General features: G+C 41.7%; 1 long non-coding RNA gene across 1 annotated transcript; it reads left to right on the top strand.

Moving 5' to 3' along the window:
- The first annotated feature begins 15,248 nt into the window (after positions 1-15,248).
- On the top strand, positions 15,249-18,114 carry LOC113978390. The gene is made up of 5 exons (XR_003537555.1): positions 15,249-15,529; positions 16,637-16,746; positions 16,855-16,946; positions 17,021-17,146; positions 18,046-18,114. It is a non-coding gene; the product is annotated as an uncharacterized LOC113978390 (long non-coding RNA).
- Positions 18,115-26,525: the final 8,411 nt, after the last annotated feature.

The raw sequence follows: 26,525 nt of genomic DNA, 5'->3' as shown, positions 1-26,525 counted from the left end.
AAGATTAATATTCTGTTTCTCGGATTTTGCACACTTACAGAGTTCAGCTGGAAAAAAAATTCAGAGTGCACCACTTACAAGTTAAATGGTACTTTTGTGTTCTTTCAAGTCCTGCTCCCCTTTGGCACCAGAGAAGTGCTTTTTTCATTCCACATCTTAGGATGTGCAATACTTAAAACAGGGCAGCATGGAACACCATAAAAACAAGTCTTCCTGCTTCAAAATACAAAATATTTTCTGTTCAAAATACACTTATCTGTTTAAAAAAGAAAAATATGCTTTTCCAAAAGGTCATCTATACATTAATCCTGCCCAAGGGCACATTTGATGTGTGCTTTCACTATTCACGTGGCTTTCATAGACAACTTCTTACTTTGGTATCAACTAAAAAATGAATTTTTTAACTAATCAGGCAAGGACTGGACAGTGCAGCAGGAGTCTGTCCACCTGCTATTCGTGATAATTTTTTCTTAAAGAAAGCACCTTACTGATGCATTCCATTCCACACATCTCCCAGAGCATGATCACGTATTTTTGGTCTCACTGTTTACTCTTTACTCTTACTGCTCATATGATCCCATTTTTCCCCCTCTTCTTCTTTAATTACACCCCCTAAGTAGGAGGGGGGGTGGGGGAAAAAGGTAATGTTTGCGAATGGCAAATCAGTCCATGGGGACTGCTCGGATTTTAAGGGCAGCTGCTGTTCAATGTATCTGGTGTGTCACTTTCTGTTTTGTGCTGCTGTTTTATTGCTGCTGTGGGAATGGAGCAAAAATAGCGGCTACTGCAGTTCTGTTGAATAACCATCAATGTGATTCTAGCCGATGTGTCAGTCCCTCACTGGGCAAAAAAATGTCCATATTTGATATCCACTACCCACCCTGACCTGTAAGTGAAAATAGCAGCATGCTAAATGGCTACAGAAAAGCATGATTAGCGAGAAGACTCAGCTGATGTACATAGATGTGTTTGTGCTGCTATGCATGTGTGGGTGTGAGAATATCCCTACATCTCCGGAAAGGCTGGTGTAAGTAAATAATTCATAAGGTGCATGCAGTGTATTTAAATGTTAAATACATTGGCTTTCAAATTCTGTGCAACTATTGAAACCTGCATTTGGCTACAACCATTCGACTGCTGCATATTTAAAGTGAAACCACTAGCAGCGTGGAAATGCTGAGTAAAAATTGCCCGAGCCCCAGTCCTTGACAAACCACTTAAGCTTGCCATTTTATCCCTTTGTGGAGCTCAGATTATCTTCCTCCCTCGCGTGTTTCAATTTGAGTGTAAAGTCTCGACGCTGGAAGTGCTGACTCATGAAACGGCAAGGAAGGAACGTTTCCGTGGCTGCTGCAGTGGCCAAAGTGGGGTGGATTTACCCTGATGTGGCTTCTCCTGCCCACCCCGTGTCCTACGTCCCGTCTCCGTGCCTCTGAAGCTGCTGCTGAGAAGGAGCACGAAGGTCTTAAACACACCTGATAGCTGCTGGTTTGCACAGTCCGGCGTTGAATCCATCCAGATTGTTTTACCTCCTCTTTCTGTTCATCAGTAAAAGTTTATCCCGTGTCAAGCCAGGCTTGTCCCCGAGCCTGACCGGGCTTTTGTTCTCCCCAAGGCGCAGCAGCGCCGAGCCCGCGCGGTCCCTGAACCGGCCGCGTTTCCCCGACAGATGGCACTGCCTTTCTCTCGTACTTAGCCAAAAGTTTAAAAACATTTCGTTAAAAATAGCTGCCCCACATTCTTAATTGGCAATCCTTTTTCTATTTATTGTTAGGCACAAATCAAATGCTGTTTAGCTCTTAGGCGAGCTCAGCGCACAGTACATAAAAGGGTAACGTGAAACACATGGATATTTTCCTATTCTGTTCTCGACCTGCTTGTTATAGCAGAAAATACTGAACAATTTGTGGTTTGTCACTGATATCTTCAGAAACTTAGTTATGATAAAATGTTATTTTTTCCATTATGAAGATAGAACCTTTTTGTTTAATCTTAAAACTTGCTGTGTAGTCAGACGTCCAGGCTTGCACAAAGCCCCCCCTTTACACATAAATGAAGCCAATATTATTCCGGAATCTCTGGAGTTCGGCTACAGCAGTGGAGTGCTTAAGGCATTTGGTCCTTACCCTGGCTTCAAAATCTCCTGTGCTGGCAGGTCTTTCTTGCATGAGGGGATGGAGACACCCGTGCCAGCCCGGCTCTCTGAGCTGTGGTCCTCACAGTGGGGTCCTGATGCCCATTCTGGGGTCATGAGGGCTTGCAGTCTCCCTGGGGCAAACCCTCTCCACAGGGGCTGGGAATACTGCAGGAAAACGTGACTCCCCCACGCACCACCTCCAACCCCTCCCGGGTCCCCGGGGTAATTCCCCGGGGTGGTTTGCTCCAGCTCCTTACCAGGGTCTCCTGATCCCAGCTTGGCTCTTGCAGGGAGCGGACGGATGCGTCACCAGGGGTGAGCCTCCCTCTGCTCTCTCCTCAGCAAGCTAATCATTTCTGTGGCCTCTTCTGGGACCCATTTCATTTCTGCAATTCCTTGGGCTATGCTGAGCAGAAAGGCCAAATCACTCCTTTACAAAATGAAATGGTAATGGCCTCCCTTTTCCCTAGCTTAGCCTGCACCTAGTCTTTCTTTTCGTGGCCGAGTTGTTTATGGTGAAGCAGAAGGAACATGTTTTGTTTTGCTTTATTTCTTTGCCTGCTCTTGCACATGGACAGATTGTCGGCCAGCTGCCCACAGTTTTACTCCATCCCACCTCCCCCCACAACGGTCACAGATTCAGCAGAGGTCCTGATCCAGACAAGCATTTTTCGTTTCCTACCAGAGCTCCTCCAGCCCTGTCAATAGCACTGCCCACAAACACGGGTTTGTGTGAGCTCCAAGGCCTTTTAGCACAGATGCATGGGAGAAATTCTTTCTAATATGCATTCACATGTCTCTCTCTCTCTCCTGTGACCTTCATTTGCCATCACTTTGCCTATTTAGTTAGTTTGTTAGGTCCTTCTGAAGTGGTTCCTAATATTCTCATAATATTGGACAAGCCTCAATAATTGTATCAAATTCCAATGTTATCGGCTGGATTTTTAAGCCCCTTCTCCTGTTTGCTAACATATTAAACAGCGCTGTACCTAACACAGTTCTCTGAGTCACCTCATTGTCAAAGCAGTTGAAAGCCTTTTCTTCTTCTTCTTCTTTGGTGATTTTTACTTCCCAAGTTGGTTTTCTTCCCTTTGTCACTTTTTGTGATGAGGGCTATCAGCTGTTTTTAGAAAGAGCAGTAGATTAATCAGATATGCTTGCACTTGAGGCAGTTGGTTACATTCTGAGCCTTATTTTCTTTTTAAAAACTCTGCACTATTCTCTCTATTTTATATAATGACAGTCTGGTTCTTTTCATACTTTGTTTTTGTTTTAAGAGTTTTGTTTTCCTGGTGGTAAAGTTTACTAGGCTGAAATTTTCAAGGCTGGCTCAACATGTTTTTTAAAGCTAATACTCACATAGCAGCTTCCAGCTTTCCAGCAGCTGATGGTAATGAGCAAGGATGTTGAGGTTTTTAATTAGTTCCTTCGACACTTCCTCGAAAATATTTGCATGCACACAAGCCAGTTCTGGAGATCTGTTGCTCCTAAATGCAAATGTTGTAGTACTTACTGCCTTGGTAACAGTCTTTAATATTGATTTATTTTCCTTACATGGGAGAATAATGTGCTGAAATGACAGCTTAAAATCCTCTTTTGAATACAGGTGTAAATAAAATATTTTGGGATCTTTGAACACATCATCCTTAAATACTCATTTGTCCCTCCTTCAGTCCTTCTGCTTCTTGGCTATGTGCCTCTGTGTGCATGTAAGAAAGTGTTGCTTTTTTTCATAAGCAAACAGTCAAAAAATATTTTTTTTCCCAGACCTAGTTTCTACCTTGCATTTTTAAAGACAGTAGCATGTGTATTTTTGTTTTGGTTTCACCTGCTGGGGGTTCCTCTGCTTTGAAAGCTAACTGGTAAACAGCTGACCACGTAAACATAACATTTATTTTTCCTTGATTTCTCCTTCCTCTTTGTGTCAAAATATTCATACTCTAGTGAATGTATTATGATTTTGAGGCTTTATGGTTATTAAGGACATCTAGTGTTATTTCTTGTATCATGCCAGTCATGTGATTTCAGCCCCAGGTCCCAGACAAGCTGCAGTGTATCTTTTGTAAGGGCACTCATTCTTACTGAAAAGACATGAGCTTATTATATCCAGTGCTCTCAAGCACTTAATTTTAACCTAACCCTTACTTTACTTTTCAAAAGAACACACAATTTTTTTCCAACCTGAATTTGTCTGCTTTCTCTTCCTTAATTACTTACTTCAGTGGTTTTGCTCCCTAATTGCAAGTCCACTGGTGTCAGGACTTTTCCTTCCCAGCACTTCACTGACACTGTGGTGAGTTGTCCCTGCCCTTTTCCTGGGGGTGGCCATCTGCAGCATGTTATGCACAGGTAAGGCTTCCACAATTTCAAATTATTTAGTGACTCATTCTTGATTCCCTTGCACTATTCCAGAATCATCATTATTTAAAAATTGGATACCAGAACTGGACATAGCCATGCTGGTCCCATCAGTGATACACACCTGTAATATCATGGTCTCCTGGATAATCATGCAGGTATTGCATTAACCTTAGCCCATAGATTGCATAGGGAATTCATGGTAAATTGATTTTCTGAAGTCTTTTTCGGTGTCACTGCATTTCAGGATATGGTATTCTGTGTTGTTAGTGTGACCTACATTCTCTCTTCTGACATATCTGACTTTGTGTCTGCCTGTATTAAAATTTTTTTAAATATTACTTCATTTTACAAGCTGATTCAAATAGCACATTATAACTGACCATTCACGATCTCTCCAATGGTTATTTGATGAATTTTTTTCCTTTACATATCTATTAAGTAGCCAGTTTAAAATACTTAAAGTATTTTCTCTCCTGGACAGATAAATATATTTTCATAATTCCTTTCTGAATGTAGTCAAAAGACATTTTTAAAAAAATAATAGAAACATTGAAAATACTATTTAATACACCCATATTCAGATATGATGACCAATAACAGTGCTTTTGTCAGTTTTTAATGTTTTACTCCTACACATTTTGAGTAGTGTTGCTCTTTAACAGAATGTGACGCGAAAACTTTTAAAAATATGAAATCAAAATATAAATTATAGTATTTTTTACAACTGAATTTTTTGACAAATAAAAAAATTACATCAGCTTTTAAAAAAAAATGCTTCCCATCTACTGACTAGGCATTATGCTCTCATTTTTCAACATTTGTCTTTATTCTAACCTATGGCAACTTCTTCAAAGGGTCGTCTTAGCCACAGTTCCTAATCCAAATGGCCCTTCCCCACTCTGTGAATTTCTCTGTGTTTGCGGCTCTTTCATTTTGTCCACGTGAAAAGCTGCTTTTGCCACCTTTGCCATTTGGAGATTGTATTTAAGCCCTTTCCCTGACCACCTAAATTCAGATGGTTAGCAGAATTTTTTTTCTCCTCCTTCCCTGCATCACTGTATGTTCTGTGCCACAAGCCAGCATGAAGACTGGTTTATACAGTCTTTCTTTGCCTTCTTCCTCCATACTCTGTGATGAATTCCATAAAAGCCTCTTTAAAATTCCCACCAGAGAAGAGATGTCATCTTCCATGTCAGTCCTTTTTCCAAAGTAACAAGCGATAGGACAAGAGGAAGGAGCCTCAAGTTACACCAGGGGAGTTTCAGATTGGATATTAGGAAAAAAAATTCTTCACCAAAAGGTTATCAAGCATTGGAAGAGGCTGCCCAGGGCAGTGGTGGAGTCACCATCCCTGGAGGTATTTCAAAGACACGTGGATGTGGCACTTAAGGACGTGGTTTAGTGGTGGAATTCGCAGTGTTGGGTTAACAGCTGGACTTGATCTTAGAGGTCTTTTCCAACCTAAATGATTCCGTGATTCTCTCCTCTCACACCATGACTGGCTTGCCAGTGCTGGCTTGCTGATCTAGTTACGCTGGCCTGAGGATGCCTATCTTTCAAATCAGCATCACTTCTGTTGATCATAGGATCACAGAATCATAGAATCAACTGGGAAAGATCTCCGAGATCATCACGTCCAACCCTTGATCCAACCCCGCCATGGTTACTAGACCATGGCACTAAGTGCCACGTCCAGTCTCACCTTAAAAACCTCCAGGGATGGAGAATCCAACACCTCCCTGGGCAGCCCATTTTAATGTCTGATCAGTCTCTCTGTAAAAATTTTTTTCTAATATTCAGCCTAAACCTCCCCTGGCATAGCTTAAGACCATGCCATCTTGTCCTACTGCTGGTTGCCTGGGAGAAGAGATGGACACCCACCTGGCTACAACCTCCTGTCAGGGAGTTGTAGAGAATGAGGAGGTCTCCCCTGAGCCTCCTCTTCTCCAGGCTGAACAACCCCAGCTCCCTCAGATTCTCCTCACAGGACTTCAAGGCCCTTCCCCAGCCTCGTTGCTCTCCTCTGGACCTGCTCCAGGACCTCAATGTCCTTCCTGAACTGAGGGGCCCAGAACTGGACACAGTATTAGAGGTGTGGCTTCACCAGTGCTGAGTACAGGGGAAGAATCACTTCCTTGGACCTGTTGGCCACACTGTTCCTGAGCCAGGCCAGGATCCATTGGCCTTTTTGGCCACCTGGGCACACTCTGACTCCTGTTCAGCTTCCTGTCCATCCACACTCCCAGCTCCCTTCCTGCCTGGCTGCTCTCCAGCCACTCTGTCCCCAGCCTGTGGGGCTGCCGGGGGTTGTTGTGGCCAAAGTGCAGGACCCGGCACTTGGCCTGGTTGAACCTCATCCCATTGGAATCAGTCCATGGATCCAGCCTGTCCAGGTCCCTCTGCAGAGCCCTCCTGCCTTCCAGCTGATCAACACTCCCCCCAGCTTGGTGTCATCTGCAAATTTGCTGATGGTGGACTCAATCCCCTCATCCAGATCATCAATAAAGATATTAAACAGGACTGGGCCCAACACTGATCCCTGGGGACACCACTAGGGACCAGATCCCAACTGGATGCAGCACCATTCCCACCACTCTCTGGGCCTGGCCCTCCAGCCAGTTCCTAACCCAGCACAGAGTGCCCCTGTCCAAGCTGTGGGCTGCCAGCTTTTTCAGGAGGATGCTGTGGGAGATGGTGTCCAAGGCTTTGCTGAAGTCCAGACAGACACATCCACAGCCTTCCTCTCATCCACCAGGCGGGTCACCTGATCATAAAAGGAGATCAGGTTGGTCAAACAGGACGTGCCCTTCCTAAACCCGTGCTGGCTGGATCTGATCCCTTGTCCATCCTGTAGCTGTTGTGTGATAAAACAACTGTCCTCAGTTCTAAAGGTGAGAGCAAGAAGGAAGGGGAGTGTGTGGGAGTCAAAAAGCTCTGGCTGGATGCCTTCTATAGATAGCAAGTCATTCTTCTTGGTTTGGACCCATAACATGAACCTGAGGTAGCCCAGATAGCAGGAGGGCCCTGGAGTCCAGCCAGGTTTACAACTGTGCATTTTGCCCTTAGGAAACGGCAACACTTGGGGTTTGCATCTGCCATGGGGTGGATATTCACTGGGGTGAAGTGCAAGTTCTTTATTGCTCGAGAAGGAATCTGAAACACTGATCAAGTAACAAATAAGTAACAGCATCTCTGTTTGGAAGCATAGGGAGAGAAGTTGTTTTCACACACATATTTCGTGGATTTTGTGATAGCTGCCTGTCAATTGACAGATGAACCTTTAGATTAGTAAAGCCAGCAGAACGAGAGGCACCTGCTTAACCTGTTTAATGTTTTCTTAATGATAACAGAGGAGACTTGGCATATTAGTGTTTCCTCGAAGAATATCCAAATATCCACTGACTTAAAAGATCAAAGAAAAGAGCAATGCTCTCTGTTAAGCTGGGCAGGTTATGTGGGAGTATGTTCTTGCATAGGTATTGACAGCTTGTCTGGATCTCTGTCACCTGCACAGGGTCTGTGCACCAGACAAGGGCTTGGTTGCTTGACTCTATAGGTCATTAAGGGTATTAATTCTTAGTTAGAAGGCCATTCCCGATCCCAGTGATGTTACCTCAGTTACTGGCTGTTAAATTGGTTACTGGCTGCTGTATAAAAGCCTTTTTTTTAAGCCTTTTTTTTTTAATGAGAAATTTTTGTTTCACTGGGGAGAAAAGAGTAAGAGAAAAGCATGTGAGAATAAGACAGTTTGCAATGGTCACACAGGCTGTGTGAGATTCAGCTTGTGAAGGGACTGAACCAGTCACAGGCTGTCGCATCCTTGCTGGGATTTTGCCTCCCCTTGGCTAATTGTGACTGCAAACATTCTTTGTCTTAGGGAAGAGATGGCAGAGAGGAATGGCATTAGAGAGGAATGGCAGAGTTTGCCAGCACAAAGCAAGCACTGCTGAGGAGGCCAAATTCTTATACAGGTGCTTTGAAATTGTCCAGAGATGCAGCTGCTTCGAGAAGCATTTTATGAAAATACTGAGATGTTCAGCCTAAATATCTTTTTTTTTCCTTCAGAAGAGAAAAAGTGTTGTGCTGACCATGCATAAGAAAACCAATCTTGTTGCTCACAGATACATGATAATGTATGAGCTGATATTTGTTCAGCTGAGTCACTTGCAGCCAGAGATGTGACAGTTCTAGGAAGTAATAAGCTGTCATGTAGTGTTTCTTAAATGCATGGATTTTCTGAAACCCTGTTCAAAGGGTCAATAGCAGAGCAGATGCAATTGTCTGCTGTATCACAGAGACCTCAAGAGTCAACTCTGCATTTCCCTTTATTTTTCATTCCCCCGAAGTGGTAAACCTCAGGAATTTCCTCCCTGAGCAAAGGAGCTTTCACTAGATGTTGGGGATAAGAACTGGCTGTTTAGTTTTGGAAATTATCTTGTGATTATTTTTTATTCCACCTGTTTATTTTATTGTTTTGTTTCACATTATTCCTTGAGGGACTAATCTGTTTATTGCTACTACCATTTGTTAGCCAATGCTGTTTTAATTGTTGTTTGGATTTTTATGCTGGTGGTCTACTTGCTAACTACTACTTAGTCACAACCAAGGCAAATCAAATCAAACTGTTAAAATCTATGTCACAGACATATCTAATGTGCCTTATCTTGCATCCTTTATCTGTTTGATTTCTGTGTTTCAAAGGGATAGAAAGGTACAGGGAAATATAAGAGATAGAGAGAGTAAATAATCTAGACCCTTCAGAGGATCCACTAAGGGGAAAAGGACAGAGATGTGCACAATAATGAGTGTCATGGAGAAAGCGATTAGGGAGTGACTAATGCATTGTTTCTGACAATACGGGACCTGAGGGGGTTCCAATGTTATGATCACACAGGGAATTTAAAACAAACTTTTGTCATGCAGGGCATAATTATTTTGTGGAACTCGTTCTGCAGGATGTTACAAGTTCAAAAAAATAAGATGTATTACTGGCAATAGGTCCATGGGGGACTATTAACATGATGGTACCGTGGCAAACTCCAGTTCAAAGTCCTCTGAGCAGCTGATTGCTGGAAGCTGAGAGATGCACAGGGATTTCTGATTTGTCCTGTTTCTTGTTCTTGACCTCTAAGAATCTCCTACCGATAGCTCAAAGACAGGGCAAGGGGCAAGGATGGATCTGAGCCTGACCCACAGGGATATGTTCACGTACAGAGCTAGCTACCCAAAAGAACCTCACAGACAGCAGAAGAAGCACAGGGACATGGGATATGCTCACTGAATGAATGGAGTGACCTGGTGGGATTTTTAATAGCCAGATGATGCTAAATGTCAAATCCACTGCAACTTTCTGCAGGTCAGCTGACCTCAGTACAGCCAGTTTACAGCAGCACTAAGGTACTTGCTGGTGCCCTATGGGGAAAGTGTTTTCCACAGCATTTCTGGAGTCATGATCTCCTGACCATTCAGTCTGCGGGATCCACTTTCCTTTGTGGAAAATATGGTAGCATCCTCCCTACACAGAGACAGTTTTTCCACTAGAGGAAATCAGGGTGTACAGAGGAAGGTGCACAGCATCCAAATGTGCAGCTAAATTGCACTAGGAATTCCCAGGGGGGATTAGGATGTACTGTGAACATCTATGTTTGGCAGAAGATGTTTTGAGATGCTGAAGTAAAACAACAATACATAAACAAGATACTGCAAGACCTGCTGGAGTAGATGAGAGTTTGTGTGTGCTCTTATCCATTGGTAAATATGAAATATCTCCCTCTTAGTCATGAACAAGTATTGAGGAAGGATGGTGTATGGAGAAGTGATCAGCGTGGAAGAAAAATTCTACATGAGGTTTTGCCATGAACCAGTGGTAGAAATGCCTAAAAACTGGATTAAAGCTTCACTAGCTTGCTAACATTGAGAAGTATTAAGAAAGAGAGGATGCTTTCAATATAGGATATGGTGTGGTAATAATGCTAAGGCAAAACTATGGAGCAAATTCTATGTGCTATGGTGAAATAAAAGTCAGGAAGAAAGTTAGGAAAGGGCAGTGGAGAGACTCCAGCTGTCTGGCTGTTTTATGGCCTGAACAAGGCAATAGAATTTGTTGAAACACAGGGAGTGATGTAGGCAGGCCACATATTCATGTCTGGGACTGAAAGACAAAGGACAAGGCTTGTAGTATCAATGAAGATGGCAAATGGCAAAGCAAAGCTTTATAAGGCATCAAGAATACTTTCAATCCCTGCCCTGGTGCTAAATGGATGTCTGGGGAGAACTACTCAGAAAGAGGAACACGTGGACCTCCCTTATGTGTTCTGAGGCGAGGGAAATAGCATTTTCCTTTGGGAAGGCTGCTTTGTGAGGTCAACAGTGAGTGAATGATAAGCTCAGAAATGCCCCAGAAATGCCAGGTCTCTAAAAGAAAGGCTGGCTCCAGTGCCAGTCAGAAGAGGACAGTGCTTCTCATCTGTTCCTCGGTAAGGAGGGGAACACAGCTGTCTGCCCTGCTCTGTCTAGAGACATAGACCTTCTCAGAAAAGCAGGAAAAATGTTTTCTGCTGAGACACTTCATGCTTAACAGCATGGCATAAATTCATCTCTCCCTCACAATTTAAATTCAGCAGGCAGAGACAACAGGGCCAAGTGGGCAAATGTCAGATGTAGGAAAAATTTCTGAAATTCTTTTGCTTTGGCGAGAATTGATGGGTGAAACTTGGTTGTTTTTTCTTTTGTGTTTGTCTTTTTGTCATTTGGTTTGTCTTTGTTAAGTAGAATCACAGACTTATAGCTATGTTTGTGTTGGAAGGGACTTTAAAGATCATCTAGTTCATCTTGTCAGGGACAACTTCCACTAGATCAGCTGCATCCAGCCTGGCCTTGAACACTTCCAGGGATGGGGCAGCCTCCCTTCTTCTGGAGTGGGCAACCTGCTCAATTGTTTTACTGCCCTCATACTGAAGAAATAGTTTTTGTCAAATTTAGTGGTCTTTTACAAAATACACAAGACAGTACTAAACTGGTAAATTTATTTTAAAATTGCTTATAAACAGCTCAGATTAATATATCTATAAATTTTACCTCCATACAAATAGCCACATCACATTTATATTTTGTAAATCTCATTCATCTAAGTATAACACGAAATTATTGAGCTACAGGAAATTCTCTGAGACCGGGTTTGAGTACCATTAAAAAAACTGTAGAATACTCTTCTTCAACTATGCTCCTACCAGAAGTGTCAGGTAGAATGTGACTGCAACAATTTTATTTTGAAATCTTCTAAATGCATATGAAAATCAAGACCATAACCTCCGCAATAAATTCCATCTTGCACAGGAATAAACACCAACATCCACTAAAATTATAGAAAAGAGCATGACTTTAATATTAGATTTCTGTAATTGCAATTGTAAGAACCCTTTTGTACATCAACATAATAATAATGTCTGAGATTCCCACCCGGAAAGCACAGTTGCTCTCAAATCTTCTGTTCACTCCTTTAAAAGCAACCTCCACATCTAACAGCCGTCACTACTGTATATGCATCTCTCATCTTAAATTAGCACTTTGTATTACTGCATTTCATTTTAAAAAGGCTTTCCAACAACCTATCAGGTATTTAAAGAATGTACAGTACAGTTGTAATGATATAGGTTGCTTATTTATTTAACTGTTGAAAGCTTGAAAGCCTCTTTCAGCTCCCTGTATCTATTTCTGTATGTACGAATTATGAGACCTTGAATAATGAACGTGTTATTTAAATCGTGCTCTGACACTACATAATGCTGAGAAGTCATTTTATACAGTTCACTATTCTCATAGTCAATGGTGCTTGACTTGATTACCAGTGCCTCATAGCTAGAGTAGATGTGGGCAATGTTTTAAATTTGTTAAAAATCGGTTAGATAAAATTGTCTTGAATGAAATAGAGTAGGTTGGAGAGCTTATCCCTTCCGATATTTTCCTAGATGAGTCTTAATTGTCATGCATAAAATATCTATGATAAAGTAAATTTTTGCATATTAAAAAAAAAAAAAAAGAAAATAAAAGAGTAAAGGAACAGCTGAATGTTCTACCTGGCCTCCGAAAAATTATAGTGGAGGCAGCAAACCCAGCCCGACATCCTGCCTTACATTCCTAAAAGACAACTCAGGACAACCATGGCTAAGAAAATGTTTTTGCCCTTCATGAATAAGGAAAAGGTGAGCAGAGATAAGTTCTTAGTATCCACTAGCCCCTCATGGGTCAGCATACAAGGTCTATGCAATGATTACTGTAAACTTCTGCTTTCTACCAGGCAAGAGGAGATCATTGTGCCCAGTACTGGTCTGTGCTACAGTACAGGCTGCTCTGCCTGTGCATCTTCACTGCACTGGGGTCTAGCAAGTGCCCTGGTACAGCTGCAATTTACGCAGCAAAGCTGGTTTTACCCTCCAATATTGATTTGTTCAGTGACACTAGTTTGACCAGCTCAGCAGAGCCACTGTGCCTATTATCATGATGCATCCACGTAAGAAGTGTTTTGCACGTGTATTCCTGCGTGACAAAAGCACTAAGAGGTTAACTCACAACTTCTGGGAGCCTGGAAAAGGGCAGATTTTAACAGATGGGGGGGTTTAACAGGCTTTCTGTGAGCAGCAGAAGCCTGGTTTGCCAGAGGTTGTGTGTTCCTTGTCACCTGTGAGCAGGTATGGCTGGTGGGCATGGCATATGCTCCTGGCTAGCACACCGCTCCCAAACAGCACGTGGACTGCAGCATCTGAGTTGTCTGCTTTTTTCCCCAGTGGAGGTCACTAAATTGGGTTATTCTCCTCCACTAAAACCCATGGTCATGTTTCAGATCAAGACAGGATCGAGCTGAAGCGTCACCGGAATTGGTTCATCTTCGGAGTGTGCCTCAATTTCAGTGAATTTTATGAGATGCAATAAAAATTTCTGTTGGAAACCTTTTGACCCACTGTCCATGTAGGTTACCAGTGTTCAGATTTCACATCTATTTCTCAGGGCTGAATAATATGCTAACATTCAGGGCTGGCCTGTACACATGTCACAACTCTTTTGCTTGCGCTTACAAGTCTCCTTCTTCCTTTTCAGGCACGTGGAAGAGACATTGCTTGTGGTGCAACTGGTTTTGATGCCCTCCCCCTTACCACACTTACACACACACACAGAGTTTATCCATTCTCTTTGTTACACAAACCATGAATAATCCATGCATTCTTGTCCCCACACCTTTTTGATTAATTTAATATCTAATGAGATCTTAACCAAATGAAAAAAAAAAGAAATCTTTACTTTGAGATACTAGAATTCTTGTGACATGGATTTGAAGCAGTTTATGATCAAATAGTATTTTTTAATTTGTCTTGATTCATGTGAAAGTAATTTGAATCCACATTAGTATTCTATGAACTGATCATTAACACTTTTCAACTGATTTAGTAAACATATATTGCTTCCAAAATAAATAGAAACAGGAAAGGAGTACAGTTAGTGTAGCTGAGGCATGAAAACATACACATTAAAATGCAAGGCAAAACTCCAGCGTTGAAATGGGGCAGCACATCCAAGTTATTTTTCTAGCCATGTTTTCACATCTCCAGAGGATGCTTAAAAACAATAGAATGAACATCCTAAAATATAACTTTTAATAATGCTACTTCATACTTCACTACAAAACGGTGAACTCTGATTGTAACAAATTAATTGGCACAGCTCCCCTGAAAATATTGGGTAGTCAGGAAAAGACAACATGCTGAAAATAAAGAGCATATCCTCCAAGGGGGTTGGCTCGGTGGTGATTTGTGGGATATTCACACAGCCCTTTTGGCATATGAGGCTTCTCTAGGGGCAGAGTCTGTGTCCCAGATGAAACCCAGGCTGGCCGTGGTCCAGAAGCCATGAAGCCACAGTAACACATTGCTATGTCCAAACCCATAGGCCTTCCTCAAAGCTGGAGCCTGTCAGTGCTGGGCTCATGCCTGGCGTGTTCAGGTCTGCACTGGCCCAGGTCCTGACAAGCAGGTGGAGGGACTTTGCTTGACCTTTGCTGAGAAGCACACAAACCCCCAGCAGACTGTCATTTATTCCTGTTCTGTCACCTGTTGCTGTGTTTCACTTTAAACAGAAGTAAGGACCCCTGAAAATGGTCTTTTCCCTCAGAAGATGATGTGCTACTGGGTGTAAGGATGAGGGAACCCTCCATCTCTTCCTTAAAAGGAAGGTAAGGGCCCGTTTTGAGGGATTTGCCCAGTTAGCTCACCTAACACATTCTGCTGCACCTATGAACTACTTAGAAGACCATCAAACTTTATGATCCTCCCAGGGCTGAGGCACGAAAAAAAATGCTGAGTTGTTCAGCCTTGCTAACAGCAGGAGGCTTCTGAGTGTTTCCAAAATCACAGACACACAAAAAATTAACAGACTATAAGTACCTCTAGCTTTGCTGGCTTGAAGCTCAAAGGCTCTATTTCTTGCAAGCTCAGTCTAGGTTCTCTTTGTAGACTTCAGTGTGATTTGCTGAATGCTATCTAGCTAATACTTTGGATAAAGATGGGAATGGAGCACCTATCCCCCTGCCTCTGTGGAAACTCGACCGCAGTCAATTGGGTGAGTATTTATTGGTGAGAAGGTGTATGTAAAACCTCAGCTTGTACAACTTGGGCATCATCTCTCTCTGAAAGCTCCATAGCAATTCCTCTGTGAAAGCTGGAGGGTTTTTTGATGCAGTGTAGCTCTCTGACAACTCACTTTGTGTGCAATGGCCGTGCAGAAGGGAGAAGGACATCATACTTGTATTTCTGAGACTTCTGGAGTGGTCCCCAGGCTGCTAAAATTGACACTGTTTCAGGTGTTTCAGGACGGTTGCTGACAGCAGCCGAGAAATATTTGGCACAGCGCAGGAAAAGAAGTGCAAAGGTGACAGTCTCCTTCCCTGGCTGGCTGGGCTGGTTCAGCATCCACCACCTGCCAGCAGAGCCAACACGCCAGGACAGCCCCCTCCTTGTCTTTGGATTCATCTGGACTTGAAAGGTACTGAGAAGGTTTGAATTCAATCCTATACCTCGTGCCGGGAGAATGATTCAGCCTAGAATCTGCTTCTGCTTAAACTATTTTGCTGTAATACCTTATAAAAGATCTTGTAGGAATATAGTAAATATCTGCAGTGCCACACTTTGGTCTGTTTTCTCCCTCAAATCTCTCAGGGTCAGTCCTGTCACAGTAAGGTGTATTCCAAATTTTTCCTTTCTGCTCTGGTGCATCAGTGCTAATGGAGTATTCCCTTGTCAGAGAAATTAAGCACCTTGTTTTCAAATTTTAAATTCTGGTTCCAGGTTAAAGTAAAGATTTTTGCAAATACTGCAAACACTATTGCTGACTGGCAGCTATGTCTCAGCTGCACATATGGAAAGATGCAAATTTTTTGTGAAGAGGCATAAAGTGCTTCTTGAAGCAGAGATGTGAGTTCTCATCAAATGAAATGTGCACGGGGGTCATTTTTTAATTTTTTTGCATTACATTATAGAAGAAGGTTCATTAGAGATTATAAATAGTAATGATATGGACCACACTCTTGTGAATTCAATTCTCATTAGAAATGCACTGAGCTACCAAAAATAATGCACCCAAGCCAGCTTCCTTAGGACTGCAGTTATCTTCTACATAAATGCATCTTTAACCAACAGCATATAAAAAGAGCAATGATGACATCCAGAGGACAGATAGTTTAATCATAGGTACTGTAGGTATCCTCAGCAAATTTCCTGGGGATATATCCCTCACCTACTTTTTCTGTTTAAAGTCTGTTCCTATTAAATCAGTTATTGACAACCTGCTGAGTTCCTTTAAATTATAGCTTTTATGAAAACTGACCTTGTAAAGTTACGTGTTTCACCCCTCCCATGCAAAAATTATGTGTACATGGTAAACTTTTATTAGTGTAATCATTTTTGTGTGCGTTATCATTCCATGTTATCATTGAATCCAACTGAAATGTAAAGCACTTTAAGCTATTGGTAACTTTAGGTTAATAGCTGTCTGGCTTACTTCACCTGTGAGGGCTCCTACCGTGAAACCTCTCCCTATATGTAGGTTTTTATCTAATCTGTCTTAGTAACCTTCCATACTCTGTCTTGGCAGGTTGTTTTTGGGTTTGATTTTGTTTGCAACTGCAAGAATATTGGCCAGGTGCACCATATGTAGAAGCCACTACACAGAAAAGCCTGCGAATTCCACTGAAATATCTATGGGTGGGTGTCTATTTTATTGACAAATTTGAAAGAGATGCATTACCGATGTTAGTCTGTTAAGCACAGCTCCACAATCAGAATTTAATTGAAGCATGTTACCTATAATAGGTTCAGATATTTGTGTTCTTCAGCATTTTATGAATTCAGAAACAGATGGGCTATGACCAGGAAGCAGTGGAGAACAGACTGGCGTAAAGCAGGTTGGCTCTCTGACAAGTGCAGGTACAGCTGTGGTATGTATTTTATTCAGCATGCCCACCTACTGTATCAGCAGCCTGCCCTACCAGCAATTCAACTACAACTGACTTAATGAAGAGTAGAAGTAAGCATGAATCCAGACTTTCCATGGATCATAATATTTGAGAACCCAGAAGAATCAACATGAGGGAAATCATGCCAAGTAATTTTTTTTTTCCTGCATCTTTATGTGCGAGGGATAACAAAAGCATTGGTGTTTTGAAGGGGGAAAATATCCCCACAAAATGTAATCAGTTTATGGTGTATTAAAATATTTCACTTTTGGTCTTTCTTAATTACTGCTTTTAAAATTGAATAAAGAAAACCTTAGCAAGTAGTAGCTTACAGCTTAAATCACCATAATTGTGCCAAAGAACATGTTGAAGAGCTGGCTAAGAGTGCTTCTGTTAGTAAAAGGGAATTTATATGGGTGACAGAAGGGCCAGTTCTTGAAGATTTCATACAAGAAGAGTACAAAGGGTATTTTTGCTCCAGTTTGTGCCAATCTTTACAAGTCTCATGGGGAAAGAAACTTCTGTGGCTGAAGAGGTGATGGAAAAGAATCCTTGATGTGAGCATTCCTTAATTGGGAATGTGCTATTTGCTATTTTATGCATTTAAAAAAACTGTCTCTCTTTATCTTTTGGCATTCCTTAGCCATCTGGTTGAATAATCTTGCATACCTCTTTATCTCTGTTTCTCTACCTATCTAACTTCATATTTTGTAATCTGCAATAACCTACAGTAACTCACAAAGTGAATTTGGAAAAACAACAACCCATAATTATTTTATATGGTGATTGTCTGACTTGAAATATTGAGGTAATTATCAAGTTAAATTCCTATGATCCCTGCAATTTCTATGAACCCTGGAGATGTCAGTACTTGAGTTCTGGCATAACTCTTAAAGTAAAATTATACCACCTCAACCTAAGGTCATAATTAAAGATGTAACAAAGCTAAGTGAAAAAGGGCTATATTATTTGAATTAAAAGCAGAACAATCCCCGTAATTGTTGAGGGTGCAAAATTAAATTAACTGGCCACAAATTCCACCCTTCAGGAGCCACAAAGTGCCACCTGTAGGTGGACAAGACTCTTGTTGATGCAGCTGGATGAAGGCAAAAGAGGAGCCTGGGATGTGGGTCCAGGAAAGAACCTGCAGGACCACTTGGTTTGAAAGGTGAATGGTAAAGAATGCAGTAAAGACTTAGGAAAAGCCTGAATAAGAGGGGGGGTTATAAATCTAATTCTACTGTGACTTTTATTTGGGAGACTGAGAAGTACCACTTTGGTCTCTCCAAAGTGAGACTGTGGGACATGTTTGCGTAAATTACTTTTATTTTCATCTGGATTTCTAAGAAAAACTTTAAACACAACTAAATAATATTGTTAAGAGTTCTAATGAGCAGAAGAAAATGCAACCTAATGTATACGTGTATATGCACCTCTATGTGTAAAGCACGTATGTGGACTGATGCTTGCATTTGAAAATGAAATCCTGGAAGAGTGTTTAATGAACATTCCACAGCCTTATTTTAGGGGTTCTTGCATTGTTCAGCTGCTGTTCAGGAATTCAGTTTCCCAGTGCAGTTGTGCTAGCTGAGCAGCACATGCCACATATCTTGCTTACATTTTGGACTCTTGAAGGTTTTCTTTTCTCTCATTCTCTTGTCCAAGCTTCACATTTAACCTTTGAGGCACTTTTGAATATATCCCTCCATAAATCATAGTCCAGTAGCACTAACCTCAGGCAGCTCTTTAGTGTTTTTGACTCCCTTCTCACACTGTTCCTCCTCAGGCTTCTGCTGGTCATTCTCATTTCTCTCCTGATGATTTTGTCACTTCTCTTCAATGTAAAACTCAGGGGATCTATGAGCCTGTACACTGTGACCGTGTTTGTGATGTTGGGGCCTCTGCCTGATGCTACACTTCGCTTCATTTACCTTTCTCATTTCATTGCTTTCCCCACGTTCCAGCAGTGCTGCCTGCCCCCTTGTTCCTGCTATAGGGCTGACACACTGTCCATCAGATCCTGTCCCCTCCAGCCTCCACCAAAATATGTTACCTTTCATGTTGGTGACTCCCTCAAATACACTAAATCTTCTGTGTCCTTTAGAATTTTTTTCCGTTTGGTTTTAAATGTCCCCCAGCTGTTCTTGTGCTGAAAAAACACCTCTGGACCTACTGATCCTTCACAAGCTTTTTAAAACCGTTCTCTGGTATTTCTTCTGTCAGCATTTTTACAGCATTTCAAGACTAGTTGGTGTCACAAAAGTGAAGAATATTTCACAGTGAGGATAAAATACTACAGTCAGTTCCATACAGGCTTAGTTCTGAAAAGTCACTTAAGTGAAGTGTGATGTTGAATGAAGGGAGTAACTGATGGCTCTTGGAGATTTGTCCAGAAACAAAAATACACCTAAGCTGTAGCTCAAATTTAATTTTTTTTTTCAGATGACTGGTAAAAAAATAAGCTTTAGATGTGGCAAACCAAAAAAACCCAAACCAAACCAAAAACAAAAAGAAGAAAGAAAAGAAAAAAAGCGTTGTAGTCCTGTCAGCTCCTGAGGTCCCATCCAAACGCTGTTAGGAGGGACCCCATCCTTGGGCACCAGTATCTTTGCTGCTGAGTGCTCTGGATACTGGCACCCAGTTGTGTTGGAAAAACGTCCTTTTGCTAATGGAGGTACTGGAATGTGGTCTCCTGCAGGTAGTGAGTTCCCAGGAATGCTGGATAAACCCCAGAGCAGTTTAAGCCTTGTCTCTTTTCTGAAGCTGGGTGCCTCTGCCAGCCAGCCCCATGGCCTTGCCACTGAATATCTGCAGTGTGTGAAAAGTAGGAGTCAGAATTGTTCCTGAAAAGAGTTCAATAAGATGATTTGGAAAAGCTGCTTGATTAAAGGGTTCTAAGCATAAGAATTGCATTATTTGAGTCCTGCATTATTTTCATGACTACAACAACAGGCACAATTCTGCCTTCAGATCTCCACAGGTGATTTCTGCACGGAAAGCAGGTGGTGAGCTGAGAAATTTGGCTGAGGAAAGCACTCAGGTACTCTGTCGAAGAGAACAACATAAAAATTTAAATTAAGAGAAGATGAGATTCTCTTCAGCTTCAGAGTAGAGCAGACCAGGAGCATTTGTTAGGATCAGCATTCTGTTTTCTGGTTCTCTGTCATCACCAGGCTGAAGGGTGTCTGCTCTCTATCCTGCTCTCTGAGGTGCCTTCTCTCTTACTCCAAGCTGCCCAAAAGCTCTAGTGAGAGCTGGGAAATTTCAGGGAGCAAGTGCTGCATCTGAAGCCAGTCTCTTCCACCTCCCCACCCAAGTAAAAAGCTCCACAGTTTCTTTAGAAGAGTGTTGGAGGGAGGTAAAAGAACTGAAGCTTTAAACTGAGGGTCAGTGAGCTGCACAACACACCATTTCACCAGCTGACAGGCAGTGGTGGTTCTGAGCATGTTGCCCCTGCACAGGACCATTTCTCCTTCTGTTGGTAAATGGGGTGGGGTGCACTTGCCCAGGTGAAGCTGAGGCAGGGAGTAGACATGTTGCATTTGATAAATATTAATGTTCCTGAGTAGCTGGTGTCTTACGCTGAGCTCAGTAGCTGGGCTGGACAGGGGCACTGCGGGTTGTTTCCATTCCTTGGGTAGGAAGCAAGTGGGGATGTTTAAGGTGGCCTGTTAAGGACTGTCTCAAGGTCAGTGCAGAAAAAGGGTGTTAAGTAATCTTTAGGAAGAAGATTTAGATGCGTGTAAGCAGAAGGCGCAGGAGCAGAGGAGACGAAAGAGAAACCATAATGGGAGACAATGTTTATTGCATATACAGAGTAAAAGGGATGAGTTCAAAATCAACAGGGAAGGGTTTTCATGAGGCAGTGTGGTTTTAGTGGGGAAGATAACATTCTGGATGATCTCATGGAGTAAACTGAAGAAAGATGGAAGAAAGTAGATAATAAGGAAACTGGAAGAGCAATACCATTTCCTTGTACTCCTTTCGGCTTTCAGTTTTTCATTGGATGAACAGGACAAAAGCAAGAGCCAGAGAAAATTCTGTAGGACTTGAAGTGCTCTGCAATGTTCCTGCTAGACAGTGCATAATCCTACTGGAAAGGGTGCTGGAGAAATAGCATCCTTTTTGATAATGACTCAGACCTGAAAGTGAGAATAATAGCTCTGACTCAATCACAGGCTGTTGTGGAGGGAGATTAATGCCAGGATACATGGCCAATTCTCATTTTTTGTGTCAATCTGCTTTCAAAATAAAGCACATGCCAGTTATTTCTCTTGGAAAGGAAAGAGAGAGAGCTGATATGAAACAGAGATAAAATCTGGAGCATAATTAAACAGGCATTTTTCATATCTTTATCACTGTCTTCTTTCTCTTCCCTCTTATGCTTCTGTGTCTTGTTCTTTCTAAAGCCATTGCAAGTGGGATGGATGTCGAAGGAATAGCAGCTGGTTTTGATGCCAAATAAGTACTTCATGTTTTATCTGATACATGGCAAGACACATTCAGGCATTTTTGTTGTGCATCTGATTATTTAAGGCATTTTATGAGTAGTCCATCATACAAAGGCATTATTGTTACTGTAATTGTCACATCTTCACGTCAATTTTCAATTCACTTTCTGCATTTTCCTCACATTTCCAACAATAAATACTTAAAATAATTATGATTAACCAAACTGAGATTACAGCTAATATTGCTTTGACTTGATGTTTTATTACACTAATTTTCTTAAAGACCTAGCAGTGTAGGTTGGCTTAGGATAGGGATAGGTACCTTTTTGTTGTTGAACTGATATTTCAAGTTTCCCTTCAGTTCAGAGTGAACTAGCATTTCTATTATCTCTTGGCTTTCTGGTTAATGGGGTGGGATGGTCCCAGTTGCATTCCTGCTGACCTGTTGTAAGTGATGGTGGTTGGCTCCACTTCTTTCTTCTAGGTAAGGAGAGTAGGGTTTGAAAAAGTTTTAAGCCACTTTATGATACTGATATAACCTTCCAAGGTTCTCTTGCTACCCTAGGGTTGGGATAGTCCCAGGTGTAAGCAATGTTTTTGTCTAAGTGATACCAACTCGTCCTTGTTTTCAATGTTCCCTGAGGCAGCTGGAAAATCTCAGGCTACAGAGACTCATTCACAGCCTGTGCCCCTGAATAGAACTCCATGGTAAAACTCTTCTTCTGTTGCTTGAGGTGCTGACAAATCTAGCCTGAGAGCCTTGCCCTGGTGCAGAGAAGAGCCTGAGCTCTCCCTTAGGCTCAAGGAGTGGTAAGCCTGCTTCCATACTCCGTGAGCTCCTGTAAAAGAGCAGGTATGGACTGGGTTCATTTATAGAACTAAGTCTGGGAATATAAAGAGCTACACAAACAACTTACAGATCTAGTATTACATGAGGCAATGGCAGCTTTACAGGTCCCATTTGATAGAGAAACTATTTGTCTTACTGTCACACATAGGTATTCACCTATCCCTTCTGGCTCTTCCCCTGTTTCACTAAGTGTCAGATAAATTCAGCCCTACCCCAGCCCCGACACCTTCTGAAAAGTTATACTCTCCTGCCACTGCAGCAGCAACAGAAGTGTCATTGCTGGCAATGACTTGAGTGAGTGACTGAAGCATGGAATATGGAAAATGAAGTCATGAGTCTGCTCTGATGGGAGAGCTTGCTTCTGGAGAGCAGCATATTGATTTGTTTAAATGCTTTTTCTCCGGGTTCTTGTGCTTTCTTTTGCCTTTGTGCTTGTGTTTGCCTTTCACCTTCACAGTGCCATGCAATGATTCCCATGGGTCTGTTTCCAAACTGTCACAGTCTTGGTATCTGTTGTTGTTACAGATATACAGAAGAACAGGAAATGCTTTTCTGTTCTCCTTTAGGTGGCTTTAGCAGCCATAGAGCTTCCTGCGTGAGGCAGGGGGGACCAGAGCATGTGGAGCTGGGCTTGTCCCTTGGTGAAGCTCCTCAGGGGATTTTGGTAGCTGTCCTGGAGCTGATTCCGTTTGTCGTGTGCCACACAAGGTCTCAGTGCAAAGGTTGCAGATGTAGTCTTAGATGTTGTAGATGTGGATATTACCTGACTCTTCTGCTGAACTCTCTTGTATTTTGGAGGGTGTTTTTCTGGATTACTGTGGTTCCCAGCTCCCTCCAGTAATATCAGAGATATGGTGAAAGTGAAGAATGCACAAAAGGGAGCAGACACTGAATTCTGTCACTTACTATGATCCAAGAAAAGGGCCCACAGGTCCAGAGATGCAAGTGGAGATGGAAGGAGCTTCAGAAGTGGGAGATATTTGGGAGGCAAAAGCAAGGTGCAAGGCTGCAACTGTGATGGATGGTCTTTGTGGAAAATATCACAAAGCAGGAAGTGGTAGCATGTGCAGCCTTACAAACTGCAAGTACTTCTGCATCAGGAGTCAGCTGCGTGTGCCCCTGAATTTTTTTAAAAGTCAGACTTCCCCTGTGGAAGCACCGGTGTTCCAAGTCAGAGTTAGCCTTTCCAAGGCTCAAAGGGAAGCCTATAAGTAATGAGCTATGATTAATCTTCTGTTTGTTTTGTGCACACACAAGAAAATGCTGTGATATTTTGTGATGATGAATCATGCTGTGCGTGAACACTCACCTCGCAAACGTCTGAAAACGGCATTTTGTGTTTTGGGACCCATTTCCTCAGTACCAGAGCTACTATGTTAGGTCTCACAAACCTTTTCAGAAACTGGGTAAGCTTCATCTGAAAAAACAGTTGGGTTTTTGGCCCTCAGTATTCCTATTACTGGGCAGCCATTCCAGAGCTTTTATCCATCCTGTGACAGCCAAAGCCATTTTATTTCCAACCTTAGTTTATTCCTTGCCAATTTATGTCATGTGAAGAAATGAATGAATTATCAAATATGCCAGACTGCCGAATAAACAAAAGTGGTGTCACTAAACACCATATTCAGCATTTAGGAAGCAGACCTAGAGTAGATTCAGGAAAAAAAATCAATGCAGAAGGCCATATAGCTAATTACCAAGTACAATAAATGACTACCATGAAAAATAGGCCATGTCGAGAATAATCTCTGTCAAATGTAGCTAAAGACTGTCCTCCTTAATCCATTTAAGAATTGAGAGGGTATTAAAACCCGGAACATGTAAATCAGTTGTGAAAGTTTACAATTCACTGCACCTCACATATCTCCAGGTTGATACGCGTGCGGGGAATTCCAACGTGTCACTTTAGGAAAACTTAGGATAGCCAAGACTGGCTGACATGGAAGAAAAACCCTTACCAGCAAGTCTCAGGCTGCTGGCAAGCCAGTGTTAAAAAGGGTGCTGTGTTTCACAATAAAGCATTCTGATGATGGGGATGCTGTGACACGATCCCTCCAAAAGGTGCAGGAGGTGAGATAAGCATCTGTCTCAATTCTTTACAGAACCCTTGGGTTTGACAGGAGCCAAACATATGCTGCCTGGCAGGTGAGCCCACATTTAATCCACGTAGCACTTTCTTTTAATGCCTATGGTCCTGGCAAAGGCTGCACAGCACGTAGGATGGCTTTTAGTTTAGTATAACAGGATTTTCGTTCCCAGACTTATGATTTTGCTGCAGAAAAATTAGTGGGTTTATTATTCCAGAGGCGCAGGTCTGAGCTCTGCTGAAAATCAGAAGGTCTGGTATTGAAATATTTTGGAATGCTCATACTCCTGATGTGGTGCTCTTCAAGTGCTCTTATTCATGGTGGTCTTGTTTCACAGTAACCAGAGTGTTCCTACAGAGGAGGTGTTTGAGGATTCAGGAGTGCTAGCAAAATTGAAATTATATTGTTTTCTCACCGGACCCAGTGATCACCACAGAAAACCCTGCTGACAGCAGCATACGTGCAAAGTTATTTCTCAATAATGGACAGATTTGCATGATCATATTCTTGAGCAGAAGAATGTGTTAACACACCCCCACAGTCACCCAAAAAAAAAGACACCACTTCAAAAACAGAGAAAATTTTAAATAAATGAACAGAGAGTAAAACATCATCTATTTGATGTGATCAGATTCACAGATTATTTAACTTCTCTGTTGCTTTGCTGACTTCTCAGTTGTAAGACAAAGCCCCCAAGTGCTGTGCCAGTATCATCAGGGTATTTACGGCAATTTACTTTTGTAACTATTTGCTCATATGTTTACCTCTTACTGGTGATACAAAGCTTTTCTTTGCATGGTGTTATTATAGATTTCTTAAAATTCTTAATAAATTTCAACTACATCTCATCTTTTTAAGTCATCGGGAATTTTAGCAAAAGTAAGTATATCCAATGCATATTAGGTCATTTGGAAACAAGGTTGGTAATTAACAGGTCTAGTTTGGGAAGCAATGCAAAAAATCCCAGTATTTGTTGCTGACATAACCCAGCTCTTTGCATGTTTGACTGGCTGCAAATGGACATATCCCTCCCTTGGAGGAGGCCCCTTTAGCCTTTCATAGGATCCAGCATGGGTATAAAGTTCTTCTTGCATGGATGGTGCAGGAGAATCAGGGCATAAATAGCAGAACTGTGAACAGAAAAAGAAGTGAACTCAGGATATCACAGATAGTGAGATATTAATAAATGTTAGTTTGTCATAGTGCAAGATTGGCTTAGCCTATAAAACCATCCATTCTGTTATTTTGGTCACCTGAATTTCAGTAAAGACAAAAGATATCACAAATGGTATAGTGTGTGTGACCTACCTCAGTTTTCCTCATTAATTGGATGCTCTTAAAATGTTTGTATTAGGAACTGATGCAGAGATTTATTCATGAAAGTATTGCTTTGTTCTCATATAAGCAGAGCCCAGTTGGGTTGCAATTAATAGCTAAGAAGGTAACACCAAATTGGACTTTATTACATAGAGTCCAGTGCTATGAGTAACTATAATAAGGTTACACATTAAATTACCTTAGATATCAAAACTAATAACCCAAACTAATAATTGCCAGTCACAAGACAACAATTTGTTATTTCAGATGAGCCAGCTTTGAAGGGATCTGAAGGGAACAGAGAAAAATGAGTTCATGTGCAGTTTTAGGAGATATCACTTATCACACAGTAATAAGATAGTGGACAGCCCAGATTGCAACTGTGAAATATAGATAAAGCAAACTTGCAAATAGAAGGAAATGTGATCATCTGTAACACTGCCAAACAAAACTAGGAAAAAAGAACAGAAAAAAAAATAGACATCTAATTCTGTAAAATGTAGGGCACAGATTACAGAATAAACTAGGAACACTCCTAAATTAATAAAAGAAAGCTAGAGTCCAGCAGTAAATTGAAATGCAGTTGGTTGAAAAGCATATATTAATGCTCTCCTTCCCCCAGATGCTGCTTTCTCTGCCTGGAGTAGCACTCAGAGATTTTGTTTCTCACTGCCATGATTGCTCATTTTTTCAGCAGAGATAATGAGATCGAGGCAGGAATAGCCTTCTTTCATTCTCTTATTCCATTTCATTTCTCTCCTTCAATTTGCACCACAACAATGGCAGTGAAAACATCAAGGAGACGAGTTGGGAATAGTTCGTG

This window comes from Neopelma chrysocephalum, unplaced genomic scaffold, assembly GCF_003984885.1.
Source record: "Neopelma chrysocephalum unplaced genomic scaffold, ASM398488v2 Primary Assembly neopelma1_323, whole genome shotgun sequence".
Classification (NCBI taxonomy): Eukaryota; Metazoa; Chordata; class Aves; order Passeriformes; family Pipridae; genus Neopelma; species Neopelma chrysocephalum.
This window is presented reverse-complemented; position numbering and strand designations above follow the sequence as displayed.